Source organism: Rhinopithecus bieti, unplaced genomic scaffold, assembly GCF_001698545.2.
Source record: "Rhinopithecus bieti isolate Rb0 unplaced genomic scaffold, ASM169854v2 scaffold_758, whole genome shotgun sequence".
Taxonomy (NCBI): Eukaryota; Metazoa; Chordata; class Mammalia; order Primates; family Cercopithecidae; genus Rhinopithecus; species Rhinopithecus bieti.
In genome coordinates, this window is record NW_016803215.1 from 1,088,960 (window position 1) to 1,108,241 (window position 19,282).

At 45.4% G+C, this 19,282-nt stretch overlaps 1 long non-coding RNA gene across 1 annotated transcript in view; it reads right to left on the minus strand.

The window, feature by feature from the left end:
• Positions 1-2,113: 2,113 nt before the first annotated feature.
• LOC108527927 (uncharacterized) overlaps positions 2,114-19,282 on the minus strand; it is a 23,234-nt gene continuing 6,065 nt past the window's right edge. Inside the window, exons 2-3 of the long non-coding RNA XR_001884980.1 lie at positions 18,703-18,881; positions 2,114-3,890 (exon numbers count right to left, since the gene is read on the minus strand). This is a non-coding gene — a long non-coding RNA (uncharacterized LOC108527927). The remainder of the gene's footprint in view (positions 3,891-18,702; positions 18,882-19,282) is intronic.

Below are 19,282 nucleotides of genomic sequence, written 5' to 3' on the forward strand. Positions count from 1 at the left end.
TCAGGTGAAACCTAGCTGCTGAGTTTTTCATTTCAATTACTAAATTTGTTTTTGTTTTGTTTTGTACTTTGCCACCAAGGCTGGAGTGCAGTGGCATAATCATAGCTCACTGTGTCTTTCATTTTTCTTTTCCTCCTTCCTTCCTTCCTTCCTTCCTTCCTTCCTTCCTTCCTTCCTTTTCCTTTCTTTCTTTCTTTCTTTCTTTCTTTCTTTCTTTCTTTCTTTCTTTCTTTCTTCTTTCTTTTTTTTGAAACAAGGTCTGACTCTAGTGTCCAGGCTGGAGTACAGTGGTGTGATCTTGGTTCACTGCAACCTCCACCTCTTGGACTTGAGCCAACCTCCCACCTCAGCCTCCTGAGTAGCTGGGACTACAGGCACGCATCACTATGCCTGGCTAGTTTTTTGCATTTTTAGTAGAGATGGGGTTTCATCATGTTGCCCAGGCTGGTCTTGAACTTGTGAGCTCAAGTGATCCACCTGCCTTGGCCTCCCAAAGTGTTGGGATTACAGGCATGAGTCACTGTACCCAACCACTCACTGTAGTTTTGAACTCCTGAGCTCAAGCAATCCTTCTCCCTCAGATCCCCAAGTAATTGTAACTACAGATGCATGCTACTTTGCTAGCTAATTAAAAAATTTTTTTTAGAGATGGAGACTTGCTATGCTGCTTAGGCTGATCTTGAACTATTGGTCTCAAGTGATCCTCCCACCTTGACTTCCTAAAGTTCTGGGATTGCAAGCGTGAACTGCCCTGCCTGGCTAGATTTTTATTTTTACATTTTAATTTTGTTTGATTATTTCTTATTTTACCTGATTTCATTTTGATAATGTTATATTATTTTCTTATGTTTTGATTTCCTTTCTTTCTGACAATAGTCATGTCAAATACTCTTAGTTTATAATTTATAAGATTATCCCATTTTCTGAAGTCCTTGGGTTCTAATACTATTGTTTATTATGTCTGCTGGTTCTTAATCATGGTGGATTATTTCCTCGGGCATTGTGGAAGTTTTGATTGTGAGCTCATCCTCTGTGAAAATCTTGTGCACCCTGAGTTTGGTGCCCTGGGGGTTTTTATTGGCTGGAACCATTTTCATATTATTTTCTTGGCTTTTTGTGAACCATGCTGATAGTGTGAATTTGAACCCAAATTTGAATGAAGTGCAGTTATAAATTTCCAGGAAGGATGTTTTTTTTTTCTCCTAGTGCTGTAAGTAACACAAAAGCTCTCTTATAATGCCACTGTGATATTACATGGATATTTATCAAGTCTAATCTTTTATTGAGATTGTTGTTCTTTAAGTGTTCCTACTTGCTGTGGGAGTCTTCTTTACTTGCATGAGATGAAAACTCTGCCTTCTATCTTAGCAGGAATACCGAAACCCAAGCCCCAAGGTTACTGAGGTTGATGATTTCTGGGCAGTCACAGTATCAGCTCACTTGCTCACTGCTCTGGTATTCAACTCACTCTTTAAGCTGCATTTAAAATCATGTTTATCCTACATTATTCCATATTACCAGATGTTTGTAATGATTTGGTTTTCAAACCATCTCATTAAAAATGGAAGTTCCCCCCTTTTGGTTCAATTGCAGCTGACATAATATTTCCTGTAGGATGGTACTGGAGCTTCAAGAACCACCTATGCATTCTCCCCAAAGACTTGAAAGCCTGAATTCAGATGCGGTCTTCCCAAATTCTTATAATGAATGGAGGGTCTTCATGTAGCACAGAGAGCACAGCTCTCGCTGGAGCTGTGCAATGTGGTAGCTTTGGGTAAAGATTCAAAGGCATAGCTCAGGACATACTGTGCAGAGAATCGATGTGGTGCCACCAAGTTGCTAAGAGGCAAGATAAAGCAATGGCAGACAGACCTGTGTGAGCCCCAGGGCTTTGAAATGAGCCCTAACCTTCTGGAAATAGAAGGCCTAAAGGAAATGGTACAGATTCAAGGTGGCTCTTGGCCTTGGAAAGGTGAGTTTTCATTAAATAGTTTATATAGTCTGCCTTGTGTAGGACGCTGGCTGAGAGATGCAACCAGGGTGTTAGCAGACTAACACAGGGGACTGTGTTAGTCTGTTTTCCTTTGTTATAAAGGAACACCAGAATCTGAGTAATTTATTCAGAAAAGAGGTTTATTTGGTTTGTGGTTCTGCAGGCTACATAAGCATGGCACCAGCATGTGATTTAACAGAGTGAGAAACTCACTCATTTCTATGAGGAGAGCACTAAGCCATTCATGAGGGATCCTTCCTCATGATGCAAACACTCCCCACTAAGCCCTACTGCCAACATTGGAGGTCACATTTCAACATGACATTTGGAGGGGACAAACATCCAAACTGTATCTGGAATGTTCACCTTCTAGTCAAAAGCAGCCAGAAAACAGTGGTTCTGAGTTTGAGTATAAAGTGTCTCAATTAGGAGGAAGATCCGTCATAGATGTTATGCTGGTTTTATGTATTGCAAATAGTGACCATTAGAGCTGGCGAAACAATAAACCCCATTTGTGCTTGCTTTAGCACAAATGAAGTTAGCAGGGCAAACTTACCATGAAAAAGGTCATATGCCAGCTGGGTGTGGTGACTTATGCCTGTAATCCCAGCACTTTGCGAGGCCAAGTCAGATGAATCACTTGAGGTCAGGAGTTCGAGACCAGCCTGGCCAACAAGGTGAAACCACATCTCTACTAAAAATGTAACACTTAGCTGGGCTTGGTGGCACATGTCTGTAGTCCCAGCTTCTCAGGAGGCTGAGGCAGGAGAATCGCTTGAACCCAGGAGGCAATGGCTGCAGCGAGCCAAGATTGCGCTACTGCACTGCAGCCCGGGCAACAGAGCGAGACTCTAATTTGAATTAGTGCCATGGAAACTTCTTGAACTCTAGAGAAATGCTTATTAAGCAGTTAAAAGGTTGAAATGGAAGACAGTTTTAAGAATAAAGAGATCATTTAAGCAAAAAAATATAGGTCTTCAGACCTCTTAGTCAATGTACCTAGTCAGTTCCTTAGAGTGACAAGTATTTTTATTAATTTCATTACAGAGAGCCTGGAACTAACTGAATCAGATCAAGCTCTGGGAATAACTGATGTTCAGAAATAAATAACTGATGCAGTACATTTTCCAATAGCTCACTGACTGGGGGCAAAGGCTCTTTTACATAATTGAAGTACGGAAGTGAGCCTAGGATTACCCAGAAATGTGCTGGTGACAGGTGTGGCAGCTATCTCATTATTTAATCTACCCGAAATGAATGTGCACAACTTCATGTCATTTCCTGGCCTCAGGTGATGTGAAAAAAAAGTGCCACTCTTTAAAATCTAGGTTTCCCTTCCTGAATAAACAGCTAGACCTTCTTTCCCAGACTTCCTTGTGTTAACTGAAATTCAGGTTCAGTCACTCGCTACTTGCAGAGTCCAATGAAGAGGGGTGAGTTCTGATGTAAAGAAAGTGACTTTATTCTAAGTCTTAGCTTAGGGGAAGATGTACAAACTCCTGCCTTTAAGGGTACTGCTTCCCTTTGTGGGCAGAAAGCAGGGCTTTTAAACGGGAACCTGGCATGAGCAGCACGCAGGGGAGGGAGCGAGCAGGTGCAAGGTCTACATGACTCACTGTGTTGCCTTATCTACTGAGTGGTCCAGCTGGCGCCGTCCTGGGCAGAGCTAGGTTGTAAGGTGGCCATTGTCTGGAGATGTTCTCCAGGTGGGAGCGAGTTCCATCATGGACATGCTTTAGGTTGCAGATTGAGTGTTGTCTCTTGAGGCGATCTCCTGGTGAGAGAGAGTCATGGCTCTGGAGTTTCTAAGTAAGCAGGTAGTTAGATCATCTGGGAGTATCATGTAGGGAGCCTCTGGCGAAGGGAAGCTGAAGGTTTTCATTGCATTTCTAAAGAGCTAAGTGGGAAGTGGGGAACAAGGAACAAGGAGGAAAGAGAAAAGAAGAAAAAAGTAATTAACAAAATAACTCGTTCTCTTTCTCTTGGAGAAATAGCGGTATGCGGTTATACCTGGAGTTCAGTATGATCATCGGACTGAGTGCTGTGAGCAGCCATGTGTGTCAGTCATTTCCAGGTCTGGCCTATAAAAACTTTGCAGGCTGGGCGCAGTGGCTCATGCCTGTAATCCCAGCACTTTGGGAGGCCAAGGTGGGCAGTTCACGAGCTCAAGAGATCGAGACCGGCCAGGCGCGGTGGCTCAAGCCTGTAATCCCAGCACTTTGGGCGAGGCCGGATGGGCACGATCACGAGTGTCAGGAGATCGAGACATCTGATACCACGGTGAAACCCCGTCTCTTACTAAACAATACAAAAATTAGCCTGGCTAGGTGGCGGACGCTTGTGGTCCCAGCTACTTCGGGAGGCTGAGCAGAGGAGAGAATGGCGTGAACCGGCGAGGGCGGAGCTATGCAGTGAGCTGAGTCCGGCACTTGCACTCCAGCCTGGGTGCAGAGCGAGGCTCGTCTCAAAAAAAAAACAAAAAAAAAAAAGAGGATCGAGGGGGACCATCCTGGTGAAACCCTGGTCCTACTAAAAATACAAAAATTAGCCGGGCATGGATGGCACGTGACCTGTAGTCCAGCTACTCAGGAGGCTGAAGCAGGAGAATCACTTGAACTCGAGAGGTGGAGGTTGCAGTGAGCCAAGATCGGCCACTGCACTCCCGCCTGGCTCAAAAGAGTGAGACTCCATCTCAAAACAACAACAAACAAAAACAAACACAAAAACTTTGCAGGTATGCTCAGACATGCTTGTTTCCTCTTCTGGATGGTTGAGGTGGCAACCCTCAGGAAAGCTATATGTTAAAGGTGACTACCATCAGCTGCCATCAACCTTGGTTCTTGGATGACTACATGGGGTAGAGCTGCCCATCTAGCCCTCTATGAGCTGTTATATTTCTATGGTGTTGAGCTACTGCACATTTGGGCCTATTTTGTTATCTCAGCCTAACCTCCCTGAACTAATGCACAGTATAACCAGGATGCCAAGGATGTTAGAGGTCCTGTGAGCCCGTGTGTGTGTGACTCCCAGTAGAATTATTTTTCCTCGTTCTTTGATGAAAGGTGCTGAAGATCGTCTCTGGCCATCACCCAAAACCTGGCACCTGTGCTCCCTGTCCCTGCCATCTACGGCAGCCCAGTCGCCAACCAGCCTTTGTCTCAATGTGGCTGGCGATTTTGGACACCTGATGATTCAAATCCCTGGGCATCTGAAACTGGCCCATGTGTTCCCCTGCCACACCCTCCTAGAGCACTGGGTTTGACTGAGTGATTTTTAGAGGAGAAAAAACATGATTTTCATATTAAAATAAACATTCATGGGTAGAATGAATTTTAAAACTGGATGAAATTTCAAAGACCAAGCCTAAGACTTCAAAGAGATTTCAAGCTTGCATTTGCAGTTCTGGATCAAGCCCTCAGACTTCCCCTGGGGCACTCGTTCACTGTGTTTTGGGTTGTCAGAACTGTACTTTATTTATTGTTATTCTAAGGGTTTTTAGGTTTTAATCCAATAGCCAAATATTTTCTTTCAATACAGTGCAGACACCTAATTCAAGAGTTGTTAAATATTATTAGAACATCAGATCATTTGTTATTGGATTCTTTTTTCTTCCCATATCACCACACCCCCCAAAAAAAAGAAGGGAAGAAAGAAATTTACTACCCTAGAATATAAACTATGAAGTAGATTTTAGATGTGAGTCTCCCAGCCCACATGGGGAAGAACCAGGCTCCCTTTTAGCCTGTGGCTTCAGAAGCCCCTCCCCTCTGCACAATGCACTCCCAGCTCCCCAAGCCCCTACTTTTCAGGAAGATGGGAGTAATCCTTCAGGCCCACAGGCCACTGGATTTCTTCACCCTCTGCCTAGACAAGTCTCGAGTCTGTGTTGGAATCACGAGCAACCTGGTCGTCTTGGACAGAATGGCCAACTTCCGCTCCGAGCAGCCTTGTGTTTGACACCTGTACTGGGCAGTTTTTCTCTCCGAAAGTTCATGTCTTCTCCTGGTAGTCAGTGTATCTTCAGCTAACATCTACTCAGGGAGAAAATAATCTCCTCAGGAGCTGCCAGCTGATTTGCAAAGACCTTCTCATTTCCTGAGAGTCAACCCTCCATCAGCAGCTCATTTCAGATTCACAGTCCACACTCCCCTCACTGCACTCAGTCCTGCTTTGTGGCGTCCTCTGGGATTGCTGGGCATGTGTTTACTCAACCTGGGGCCACAGTCTTCTGAGTGAGGAAAATACACCCAGGGTCAGATTTGCTTCCGGAGAGGTCTAGGGCAAAGCTGGTGGAGATGGGCCAGCACCAACAAGAGGTCCCAGAGGCAATGTCCTGCCTCGCACTCCCTGAGGACTGGGAGTTGCCGCCAATATCAGAGGAGCTGGGGCGGAGTCTCTGTGCCAGATCCCAGGGGTGAGTGCTCCACCTAGAAGGCAGGGGAGGGGGCAGTCAGGACCATGTGCAGAAATGGAGGGCAAATGGGAGAGGCTCAAAAGACAAGGACTGGAGACAAATGGAGATGCTGGGATCTTGCCCAGGGTAGGTCAGCCTGTCTATAGGTCAGCCTGTCTCAGCCTGGAGCCCTGAGAGCAAAGCAGCAATATTTGCAATGAGAATCTCCTGATGTAAAAAATATATATATACTTATTTTGACTAGGCAGTATATCCAGAGGAAAACCAGTGCTAGGCACTGTGGCTCACGCCTGTAGTCCCAGCACTTTGGGAGGCTGAGGTGGGAGGATCACTTGAGCCCAGGAGTTCAAGACCAACCTCGGGAACATAATGAGACCCCCATCTATACAAAAACTAAAACAAATCAGCAAGGCATGGTGGCGCACCTGTAGTCACAGCTACTTGGGAGGCTGAGGTAGGAGGATCATTTAAGCCCAGGAGTTAGAGGCTGCAGTGAACCATGATCACGCCATTATGCTCCAGCCTGGGAAACACAAGACCCTGTCTCAAAAAAAAAAAAAAAAATCTCCAAAGTGGACAAAAGGGCCTGCTTTCACCTTATCGCTATGACACTCAGTTTTCTTCCCGCAAAGCCACACTTCTCCTAGCTTCTCATTTATTGTTCTATAGTTTATGCATGGATAAGCATATGTGTTTGCATTGTTTATTTGTTAGTTTATCTGTTTATATTTCAAAAATGGCACATTCTATACAACTTTTCATTATTATGCTTTTGGCTGCAAGTAACTGAAAATCCCGATTAAAATAACTTAGGCTTTATTTGATGTAACAATAAGTTGAGAGGTGGGTGGTTCCAGGGATGTGTTGAAACACCCTTTGCATCTTAGAATCCTCTTGCAGGGGTGGATTTCCTTCCCTTGGCTCTAAGCCACAGCCCTCTGGGAGTGCAAAATGCTCCCTGCATCATTTCACTTCCTGAGAAGTCGAGAGCAAGCCTGGGGCGGGGCCTCGTCTTGGGCCACCAGAGGACCCTGTGGCCGGAACAGTGAGTCACGGCCAATATCAGAGGAGCTGGGGCCGGATTTTCCAGCTTCAAATTGCCGAGTCCGTTCTTTCTCGGTTATTTCTCATCTTCGGATGAGGAGAATTCTTCCTGGGCCAGCTATTAATACTTCCAAGAGAACTTGAATTATGTTCCAGGCTAGCAGGAATCCTTTCACCAGGGTCTGTGAGCTCCTGTAAACTTTTCCCCTGGGAAAAGTCCTGGAATCAGGCTTTGTCCATACCTTTCCCCGTCCTGTGCTGCCCTTTTTGGGTCTCAAGATTTCAGGGAAGGGCCCAGCCCTGGCCCAACACCTGTTGGTGTTGTGTCAGACATGGGATGTATGTGTGTGCTCCTCAGGGAGGGAGCCTCCTAGCCTGCAGGACTCAGCTGTGCCCTCATGGCCGGCCCCTTGGACCTTGTCTCTCTTTCAGCAGCCCTTCCTTCCTCACCACCGTACTTCAGGGGACAGCTGACTCCCAGTCGTGTTTCTCTTTCTTGTTCTGCTTGTTGTTTTCTAGCAATTCCCCAACAGAGAAGGGGGAATATCCCATTCGCTGCTGCTCTGGGAGACTGGCAGAAGCTCTTCTCTCTTCAGGTCACATCAGTGCCATTTTCTCCATGAGTAATATCTTTTTTTCTTTTTTCTTTTGAGACGGAATCTCACTCTGTCGCCCAGGCTGGAGTGCAGTGGCGCAATCTCAGCTCACTGCAACCTCCGCCTCCAGAGTTTAAGCGATTCTCTTGTCTCAGCCTCCTGAGTAGCTGGGATTACAGGTGCTTGCCACCACGCCCGGCTAATTTTTGTATTTTAGTAGACATGGGGTTTCACTATGTAGGTCAAGCTGGTCTTGAACTGCTGACCTCAAATGATCTGCCCACCTCGGCCTCCCAAAGTGCTGGGATTACAGGCGTGAGCTGCCACGCCCTGCCCATAATGAAAATCTTTCATGCCAGCCCACTCTGAGGATGACAGGCACCTGGAGATGGTATTTCAGTCTACTGTTGTTTGTCAGATTACATTAAATTAACGTGTAGCATTTATTTATTTTATTTATTTATTGTTTATTTGAGATAGAGTCTTACTCTATTGCCCAGGCTGCAGTTCAGTGGTGCAACCATAGGTCACTGCAGCCTCAAACTCCTGGGCTCAAGCAATCTTCCCATCTCAGCCTCCCGAGTAGCTGGGACTATGGGTGTGAACCACTACACCCAACTAATTTTTAAACATTTTTTTTTTGTAGAGACAGGGTCTTGCTATGCTGCCAGAGTTGGTCTCAAATTCCCAGCCACAAGCCATCCTCCCACCTCAGCCTCCCAAAATGCTGAGATTACAAGTGTGAGCACTAAACCCATCCCAACATTTATTCATTTAAATAAGAGAAAGCATGGGATGGCTTCAGGGTTAGCCCTGGAGAGGCTCTCCCTGTGCCAAACCCACAGTCAAGGGGCAAATGTGCTGCAGCAGCAGCAGTATCTCCCAGGAGGGACAAATGCCCTTCCCTACAGTGAAAGCCACTGACATTAGAGCCAAGGGGGATCTCCACACTTGAGTTGTCTGAACTTGGCTTCAATTCTGGCCCATGTCTTATGAATCTAAAAAATTACTAAGCCTGGCTGGGCACATTGCTCACACCTGTAATCCCAGCACTTTGCAGGGTTGAGGCAGGTGGATCACCTGAGGTCAGGAGTTCGAGACCAGCCTGGCCAACATGGTGAAACCCCATCTCTACTAAAAATACAAAAAATTAGCCAGGCATGGTGGTGCGCACCTGTAATCCCAGCTACTTGGGAGGCTGAGGCAGGAGAATTGCTTGAACCTAGGAGGCGGAGGTTGTAGTGAGCCAAGATCACGCCACGGCACTTCAGCCAAGGTGACAGAGCATAATTCCATCTCAAACAAAAAAAAAAGAATAATAATAAATAAATTACTAACCCAGTAACAGTCAAGGTGTGGTCTAAGGGCCACTTGGGGTCTAGGAAGCTGCCCTTAGAATGATCTGGGTTATATTTCTGTATTCAAACTATGTTTCCACTTCATTTGGGGAAGAAATTGATCATTTCCATATGCTTCGACAAAAGCAACTTCAACCAAACCATTCATTCTTGTCAGTTTTTGTTCTGATGAAAATGCAGACATTTAAAATGACATGTATTTTGCCCGGTGATGAAATGCACAGAGTGACAATCTAGAAAGTCTCTGGTTTACCGTGCTCCTGTTATGTGGGTGCATGAGTAGGACTAGGGTGGAATTAGACTGTGGGCCAGTTACCAATGGTAATGTGAACTTGGAAGGACGTATATGGAGATGTCCAGTGACTACAGGTGAGTATAGATCACTGTGAGACCAAGACCATGGAGGCAGACAGCCCAGGCTCCGGGGGGCCTCTGTTTCACTAGTCAGGGGACCTTATTTTTCTCAGGTGTAAAACTGGCATCATAAGGCCTTCTCTGCATTTTAAATAAGAGATCTGAGGTAAAGTGGCTAAATGAATGTCAATTATTTAAATGAAAAATTATAGGGAGATAGGAGTTGATACCAATTCCAAAGCAAAAATATACTAGGAAGAATAAAAGATTTGAAAAGGCAAGGCTTCTATAAGAAACACATACTTTAAAGGGTTATAAAAATCACATATGTGAAAGCACCCCTTTTTGTTTTTTCGAGATGGGGTTTGGCCCTTGTTGCCCAGGCTGGAGTGCAATGGCGCAATCTTGGCTCACTGCAACCTCTGGCTCCTGGGTTCAAGCGATTCTCCTGCCTCAGCCGCCCAAGTAGCTGGGATTACAGGAGTGCACCACCACACCTGGCTAATTTTTTGTATTTAGTAGAGATGGGGTTTCACCATGTTGGTCAGGCTGGTCTTCAACTCCTGGCCTCAGGTGATCTACCCGCCTCGGCCTCCCAAAGTGCAGGGAGAAAGCACTTTTTAAATTGTGAAGAGCTACATAAATCTGTGGACATTTTATGATTACCACTGTGACAGCATCAGTCTGAGTTAGATCTTCATTCTTTAAGAGCTCACTCACTCACCCATCAGACACTGATGGAGCGTCTGCTCTGTGCCAGGCACTGTTGAGATATGGAGCAGCAGTCCGCACAGATGGGGCTCCTGCCCTCAGAGGGCCGGGAGGCCAGCGGGACAGGCAGACAATCAATACCAGTGACAGGGCGATGAAAGTTAAAGACCCCTAGGATATAACAGGACTTCAGAGCAGAGGCCTAACTGTCTGGAGAAGTCAAAAGGCCTGCTCAGAGGAGGTAACTAACCTAGAAGAGCTCCTGGGAAGTCAGAGCCAGGGAGGGGACCTGGGGCAGGTGTGTTAGTCTGTTTTTTGTTGCTATAAAGGAATACCTGTGACTGGGTAATTTACAAAGAAAAGAGCTTCATTTGGCTCATAGTTCTGCAGGCTGTACAGGAAGCATGGCACCGGCATCTATTTCTGGTGAGGGCCTCAGGAAGCTTCCACTCAAGATGGAAGGTGAAAGGGGAGCAGTCATGTCACACAGTGAGAGAGGAAGCAAGAGAGAGGGAGGAGGAGGTGCCACGCTCTTTTTAACAACCAGATCTCACGTGAACTCATGACCATGGGGACCACAGGGAGGGCACCAAGACATTCATGAGGGATCTGCCCCCATGCTCTGAACCCCTTTCACTAGGCCCCACCTCCAGCATTGGAGGTCATATTTCTTTTCTTTTCTTTTTCTTTTCTTTTCTTTTTTCTTTCTTTTCTTTTCTCTCTTTTTTTTTTTTTTTTTTTTTGATAGAGTCTCGCTGTGTTGCCCAGACTGGAGTGCAATGGCATGATCTCGGCTCACTGCAACCTCCACCTCTCAGGTTCAAGCAATTCTCCTGCCTCAGCTTCCCGAGTAGCTGGGACTACAGGCATGTGCCACCACACCCAACTAGTTTTTGTAGTTTTAGTAGAGATGGGGTTTCACCACATTGGCCAGGCTGGTCTTTGAACCCCTGACTTCAGGTGGTCTGCTCACCTCAGCCTCCCAAAGTACTGGGATTACAGGCGTGAGCCACTACGCCCAGCCTGAAGGTCACATTTCAACATGAGATTTGGAGGGGACAAACATCCACATAATTTGACAGGCACGTGCTCCGGTGTCCCAGGCAGAGGGAACAGCCCATGCAAAGACTTGGTGATGGGAGATAGCATGGCACAGATGAGGAACTTAGACTAGTGCTAGTAATATCAGCATGGAAGCAGGAGGAGCCACAAGAAGGGAAAAAGGATTGGAGATTTACTGGAAAAAGAGGAGCACAAAAATTCTTTTTGGAGGGGAAGACAGATATTTTCGGACACGCTATCTGAGATGGCTTCGAGGGATGTGCAATGTGACAGGCACCAGCTCTGAAGCAGGTTCACTGAGGGGTTTGCAGGGGAGCTCAGAGTGTAGCATCCACTGGTCAGTGCAGTTCCCAAAGTGTCAGCAACCCTGGCTGGGAACAGCAGCTGCCCAGGTAGGAGAGAGGCAGGAGGTGAGGGTCCTCAGGGGTCCCTTGTGGGGGCTGAACAGTGCGGGGCACCAGCATTAGCACCGTGGCCACCACGGTGGCCAGCCGCAGGGTAGCACTTACATATTAGGGTTACAAAAGTCTTAACACAGGCGGAGGAATTTCTCTAGGAGTTTCCACGAATTTTTTGTGACATTCACGGGTGCCAGAGGGCAAGATCCGTTCTTCGACATTTGCTTTCCAATTCTCACAGGGACCCAAAGTCAAACCGGGCAGCTATCCAGTGGTTCCTTGGCCTCATTCCACATGGCTTTATGTTTTTAAAGTTCGCTTACTCCAAAGAATTAAAATGCTTTGTAGACTTCATGTAGCAGCCTCGTCAGGAGGAGCCTGTTTCAAAAGAGAAGTGACATTCATGCCATGACCTGGGGGAAACAGGCAAGGATAGGTATTGAACAGAACCTTTAGACACGCTGCAGTAAGTCAGGACTTTGAAATCAGATGCACCATGTCTTTTATTGCTGCTGTTTTTTATTTGTTTGTTTGTTTGTTTTTGAGACAGAGTTTTCCTCTTGTGGCTCAGGCTGGAGTGCAATGGCGCGATCTCAGCTCACTGTAACTTCCGCCTCCCGGGTTCAGGCGATTCTCCTGCCTCAGCCTCCCGAGTAACTGGGATTACAGGCATGTGCCACCACGCTCAGCTAATTTTGTATTTTTAGTAGAGATGGGGTTTCTCCATGTTAGTCAGGCTGGTCTTGAACTCCTGACCTCAGGTGATCCACCCGTCTCGGCCTCCCAAAGTGCTGGGATTACAGGCGTGAGCCACCCTGCCCAGCCTATTGCTTCTGTTTTGTTTTATGTTGTCGTTTTTAGAGACAGAGTCTCACTCTGTCACCCAGGCTGGAGTGCAGTGGTGTGATCATAGCTCACTGCAGCCTCAAATTCCTGGGCTTGAGAGATCCTCCTGCCCCAGCCTCCTGAATAGTGAGTCTCGGGGAGTACAGACGCATGCCACCACACCCAGCTTTTTTTTTTTTTCTTTTATTTTTTGTGGGTCTGGGGTCTTGCTATGTTGCCCAGGCTGGTCTCAAACTCCTAGACTTCCACCTCAGCCTCCAAAGTGCTGGGATTATAGGCATGAGCTGCCATGCCTGGCCTACACCTTAATTTTAAGTATTGCTTTGCCATTTTCTTGCAGTTACTTGACCTTGGACAATTTATTTCCTGTGAGCCTCAGTTTCTTTGTGTGTGAAATGGAATAAGATTGTTCTATTACAGATTTGTCACATGGAGATTGCAGAGTAAATGTCTATCAAGTGTCTAGCTCGGTTCCTGTTTCTCTCAGGTGGCTCCAGGTGCAGCCTGTGCATCATGGAAATGTCTGTAGATCTGATACCTTTGGCAGGGAATGTCCTGCGGCCCTAGCTCATTCCTTGATGTAGTAAAATGCCACAATGTCAGCTTTGTTTATTGGCTTCCCCCAACAGCACTGGGGAAAATTGCTACTGAGTACTTTTCCATTTACGGAGAGCTGCTCTCCATACATGTGCTACTCTTATAGAGGATTTGGGCTCAGGCTTCCTGGTTTGCTGGTGTGCATCCTATTGTCCCTGAATAGGGCAAAGAGCACCCCACGGTCCCTTGATGAATATGCAAACTGAGGGCAATGGGAGCCTGAGCAACCTCTCCTGTGTTTTATGCTCGACCGGTGTTTTTCCCATCCCTTATACACCTCCTCATTCAAAGAAGGATTCCAAGCAACTTACAGAGCTAGAACCAATTAAGAAGCAATTACCAGTAGCTGAGGCAGGAGAATCGCTTGAACCCGGGAGGTGGAGGCTGCAGTGAGCCGAGACCACGCCACTGCACTCCAGCCTGGTGACAGAACGAGATGCCATCTAAAACAAAAAAAAAAAAAGAAGAAGAAGAAATCATGAGGATGCAAAAATAAGAATAGTAACCCAAATGCAGGTCATAAGGCTTTGACTGCATTGGTAGAGGTGGCCTTCAAATTTGGCTCTGAACATCTTAGCAGCCAGGGTGGAAAGGAAAGCAGATGTAGCCAGCTTGCAATACCATCTGGCAAAACCATGTTCCCAGTACAAAAAGGAGCATAAATCGTTTTAGCTGGTATTAAGTCTACATATATTTAGTACTCATGGGACACATGGACCTTTTATGGAGACAGGGACTTGTTGGATTAACAAAAGCAACAATCTTATCCTCAAACTCAGTAACATTTATAATCTGATTTTTCAAGGCAATTAGTTTGTGGAAAGCCACAAGCAATATTTTGAACAGATTCGACGGAAGCAGTGGAGCCGCAGGGCATTCTGTGAGGTGCTCTGCCTCTGGTCTGTTCTCTCTGATGAACTGCTCAGGCAGCATCGGCTCCTCTCAACCTACCCCTCATGGCACAGCTGAGCGCAGGAATACAAATAAATTCCTACCCGAAAGATGAATGCCACCATATGTGTGTATTTTAAACCAGTTAGCTTTGACCACACCATTTCAACATTGATGAGGTTTTTGCTTGTAGTAGATTAAAAATAGTCAATCCAACAGGGAACTTGAACAATATGTGATTCTTGTTCACACAGTGAAACAGTAATTCTTTGTGCCCAGTTGGGAATCTCTAGGTTTCCACGTGGTTATTTCAAAACCCCAGTAACAGAGGAGGCTCTTCAGGGAAGGTGGAGCCTGAAAGCCCTGAGCAGGCATTGGGGAAAATAGCTGCACGGTTTTTCTTTTAGTGTTGTGGAGGAGGGAGAGGAAGCAGAGGTCTTGGAAATCATTGAGTACCAGGGGGCAGCGAGGGTAGGGACAGGTGAAAGAACTGAAACACACTGAGAGGTCACAGAAAGTCCTCTGTTAACAACAATAGCCAAAATATCTCCCGGAAATTGGGAAACGCTGCTGTCATGTATAAAATTATATAAAGCTTCCAGCTCTGAGCCCACGTTTCTTCCTTCAGCCACAAATTCCTTTCCGCCACTCACTCTGCTGCCTTCTCATCCTGTTTGTGCAACTGACATGTGATCTCTCAAAGCCAAGCCTTGAATTGACTTCGCTCACTGACCTCTGTTCCAAGAAGAGACCCCCTCACGCTGCAAGCTTTGGCTCCCTGGAACATGGGGCTACCCGGGAAGAGCACCCATTGCTTTTGTAGCAATGGCCCGGGGCACGTGGATTAGGTTTGCTGTTTTGCATTAATGCTGCACACTCAGCCTCACAGAGTGATCCTTGACTGACAGCTGTACTCCTCCCCAGCTGTGGGGGAAGTTACTATTCTTATCTAAGAGCACGGGTCTGTCATTACGTTTCCTGCAGCAACCTCACTTGATTTTCCCCAAGTATTATCATCAGTACCTTCCTCCCAATTTCTCATTTTGAAAATATTCAAATGTGCAGAAAAATGGAAAAAATAATAAAGTGAAATTCTACACTTTTGGACCAGAGTCACCAATTTTGCTCCATTTGCTTGTTCTCTCTCCAGTGCACGCTTGGGTGCTCCTCTCTCTCTCTCTCTCTCTCTCTCTCTCTCTCTCTCTCTCTCTCTCTCTGTGTGTCTCCCTTTTCCTCTCCCCCAGCCACTCCCTCCCTCTTTTTTCTGTTATTTACATACATATATCCACTTCTTTTTGCTTAACTATTTGAAAATAAGTTGTAGTCATCACAATAGTTCACCTCTAAATAATTCAGCACGAATCGCCTTAGAATGGTTTCCTACCTAATTGTAATATCATTATCATACTTAGTAAAATGAACAATTTCAGCCAGGTGCGGTGGCTCATGCTTGTAATCCCAGCACTTGGGGAGGCCAAGGTGGGTGGATCACTTGAGGTAAGGAGTTTGAGACCAGCCTGGCCAACATGGTGAAAACCCATCTCTATTAAAAATACAAAAAATTAGCCAGGTGTGGTGGCACGTGCCTGTAGTCCCAGCTACTCAGGAGGCTGAGGCAGGAGAATTGCTTGAACCCAAGAGGTGGAGGTTGCAGTGAGCCAAGATTGCACTACCACACTCCAGCCTGGGCAACACAGTGAGACTCTGTCTCAAAAATAAATTAATTAATTAAATGAACAATTTCATTATATCTTCTCATGCAGTATATATTCCTTTGTCCAATTCAGGATCCTATTAAGGTTCAAGCATTGCATGTGACTGTTACTGCTCTTTAATTTCTTTTCTTTCTTTTTTTTTTTTTGAGGCGGAGTCTGGCTCTGTCGCCCAGACTGGAGTGCAGTGGCCGGATCTCAGCTCACTGCAAGCTCTGCCTCCTGGGTTTAAGCCATTCTCCTGCCTCAGCCTCCCTAGTAGCTGGGACTACAGGCGCCCGCCACCTCGCCCGGCTAGTTTTGTATTTTAGTAGAGACGGGGTTTCACCGTGTTAGCCAGGATAATCTCGATCTCCTGACCTCGTGATCTGCCCATCTCGGCCTCCCAAAGTGCTGGGATTACAGGCTTGAGCCACCGCGCCCGGCCTAATTTCTTTATTATAGAACAGTCCACATGCTTTTATATCTTTTGTGATGCACTTTTTGAAGAGTTCAGACCAATGGTCTTGTGCCATCTTCTGCCTTCCAGATTCATCTGGTTGTCTCTTCATGGTGGTGCTTACTGTGTTCCTGGTTCTTATTTTTTCCCTGTAACTCAGAGTACTTGAAGTCTAAATGTGTGATTAGATTCAGCTTAAACAACATTGGTAAGAACATTACAGAAGTGACCTTGAAAACCTGTGCTTTCATCACATCAAGAGGCACATGCTATCAGGTTGTCCTAATATTTGTGATGCAAGTTGGATATTTTGGCTAAGACTGGGACCACCAGATATCTCCATTGTATACCTGCAGTTTGCTGTTGTTTTCAACTGTCAAATTATCTGCAGGGGGGATACTTTGAGATTGTTTGAATAACTCATCACTAACAATATTGTGTCCAGCTGTTAAAGAATCCATGAAGATCCTTGCCTCAATCAGTTATTACATTGAGAGCTGCAAAATTATGTTTTAGATTTGATAATCTTTTCTACATATATTAGCTGGATTTCTGTAAAAGAGGAGCTTCCTTTCTTCTTCTACCTTTATTTATTTTGCTCTCTCTTGCTCTCTCTCTCTTTCTCTTTCCCTCTCTCTCTCTCTCTCCCCTTCACTGCCTTTCTCTCTCTTTGTAGCACAAGTCATCTCAGGCTCATCTTGTGCTTTCTCTGTCCCAGATCTAAAGTCAGCCATTTCTCCAGGGATCCCTGGTTCCTTTTAGTGGGAATGACACTTAGAAGCCAAACCCTGGGCACTGGTTGTGCTCAGGCCATTTCAGCGAGCAAAGCTGGGAGATGCGTTGTCAACGTAATCATGAGTTCTTTTTTTTTTTCTTTCTTTTTTGAGACGGTGTCTACCTCTGTCGCCCAGGTTGAAGTGCAGTGTTATGATCTCGGCTCACTGCAACCTCTGCCTCCCGGGTTCAAGCAACTCTTCTGCCTCAGCCTCCTGTGTAGCTGGGATTACAGGTGCCTGCCACCAAGCCCAGCTAATTTTTTGTATTTTTAGTAGAGACGGGGTTTCACTGTGTTGGCCAGGCTGGTCTTGAACACCTGACCTCATGATCCACCTGCCTCGGCCTCCCAAAGTGCTGGGATTACAGGCATGAGCCACCGCGTCTGGCCAGTCATGAGTTCTTAATGACATTCCCTGCACAAACATCACAGTGTAGGACTTCTCTTATCTTCCTTTATTTTGTATTTTCATTTCTTTTGTATTTCATATCTTTTCTCTTACAGAGAGAATCTTGTTTCCTAAGTAGATTATTTGCTTTATCCAAAATAAAAATAGAACTGTTTTAGAATTACAATGTGTTCGGGTTCTCCACGGAAACAGAACCAAAAGGATTTGTGTGTATGTGTTTTTATATGTACATCTAAAACATATATAATATTTATCAGCCAGGTATGGTGGCTCATGCCTATAACCCCAGCACTTTGGGAGGCTGTGTGGGTGGATCACTTAGGTCCAGTAGTTTGAGACCAGCCTGGCCAACATGAAATACAAAAATTAGCCGGGCGTATTGGCACATGGCTGCAATCCCAGCTACACGGGTGGCTGAGGCACAAGAATTGCTTGAACGCGGGAGGTGGAGGCTGCAGTGAGCTGAGATTGCACCACTGCACTGCAGCCTAGGCGACACAGCGAGACTCCGTCTCAAAACAAACAAACTTATATAATGTTTATATTATATATATAACATATATAAACATATATAAATAAACATATAATATATATAAATATATGCAATAAACATATACATAATATAAATATATACAATAAACATAGATTTACAGTAAGCAATTGGCTCAGCAATTACAGAGGCTGTCAAATCCCAAGGTCTGCAGCCAGCAAGACCCAGGAGAGCCAGGTCAAAGGCCAGCAGGCTTCAGACCCTGATAGAAACAGTGTTTCAGTTTCAGTCTGAAGGCAGGAAAAGAAATGATGTGCCAACCTGAAGGCAGGCAGGAGGAGGAGTTCTCTTTTATTATGGGAGAGTCAGGCTTTTTGTTCTGCTTAGGCCTTCAGCTGATTGGATGAGCCCCGCCCACAGTAGGGAGGGCAGTCTGCTTTTACTCATTCTACCAACTCATATGTCACTCTCACCTAGAAACACCCCCACAGACACACCGAAAGTCTTTCACTAAATGTCTGGGCACCGCATGGCCTGGTAAAGTTGACCTGTAAAATGAACTAACATTACAGCTGTCAACAAAACTAGTAAGTCAAGTTTCACATTTATTTACCGTTCTTTTTGGCCTTAGCATGTATCCTATTACAGATGGCAGTTGGAAATAAGAGTAAGTTGAGGGCTGAGCACAGAGACTTGTGCCTGTAATCCCAGCACTTTGGGAGGCCCAGGTGGGAGGACCACTTGAGGCCAGGAGCTCAAGGCCAGCCTGGGCAACATAGCAAGATCTCATCTCTGCAAGAAAAAAAAAAAAAGGAAGAAGAAAGAAAAGTAACTTGAATTAGCCAGAATCAAAAGATTTTTAAAATTAAAAGTTACTTGAAATACTTTTTTTCTCTCTGTGGTTATTTTTTAATTTGATATATACATATATATATATATTTATGCTTTCTTCTGTTTGCATTCAATTTTAGAATTTGAAAAATCCATTTGGATTTAATTTTGTTTTTTGAATATGTAAAACATTTATATGTTTCAAAAATCAAAATGATATAAAAAGTTGTACTCTGAGAAGGCTCATTTCCATCCCCCCTCCCATCCTACTCCTTTCCACTCATCTGTTTCAAGCTTACCATTTTTGCATTTCTTTTAGCACAAATAAGAAAATACTCTCTGTACTATTTACTGAAGGCTTT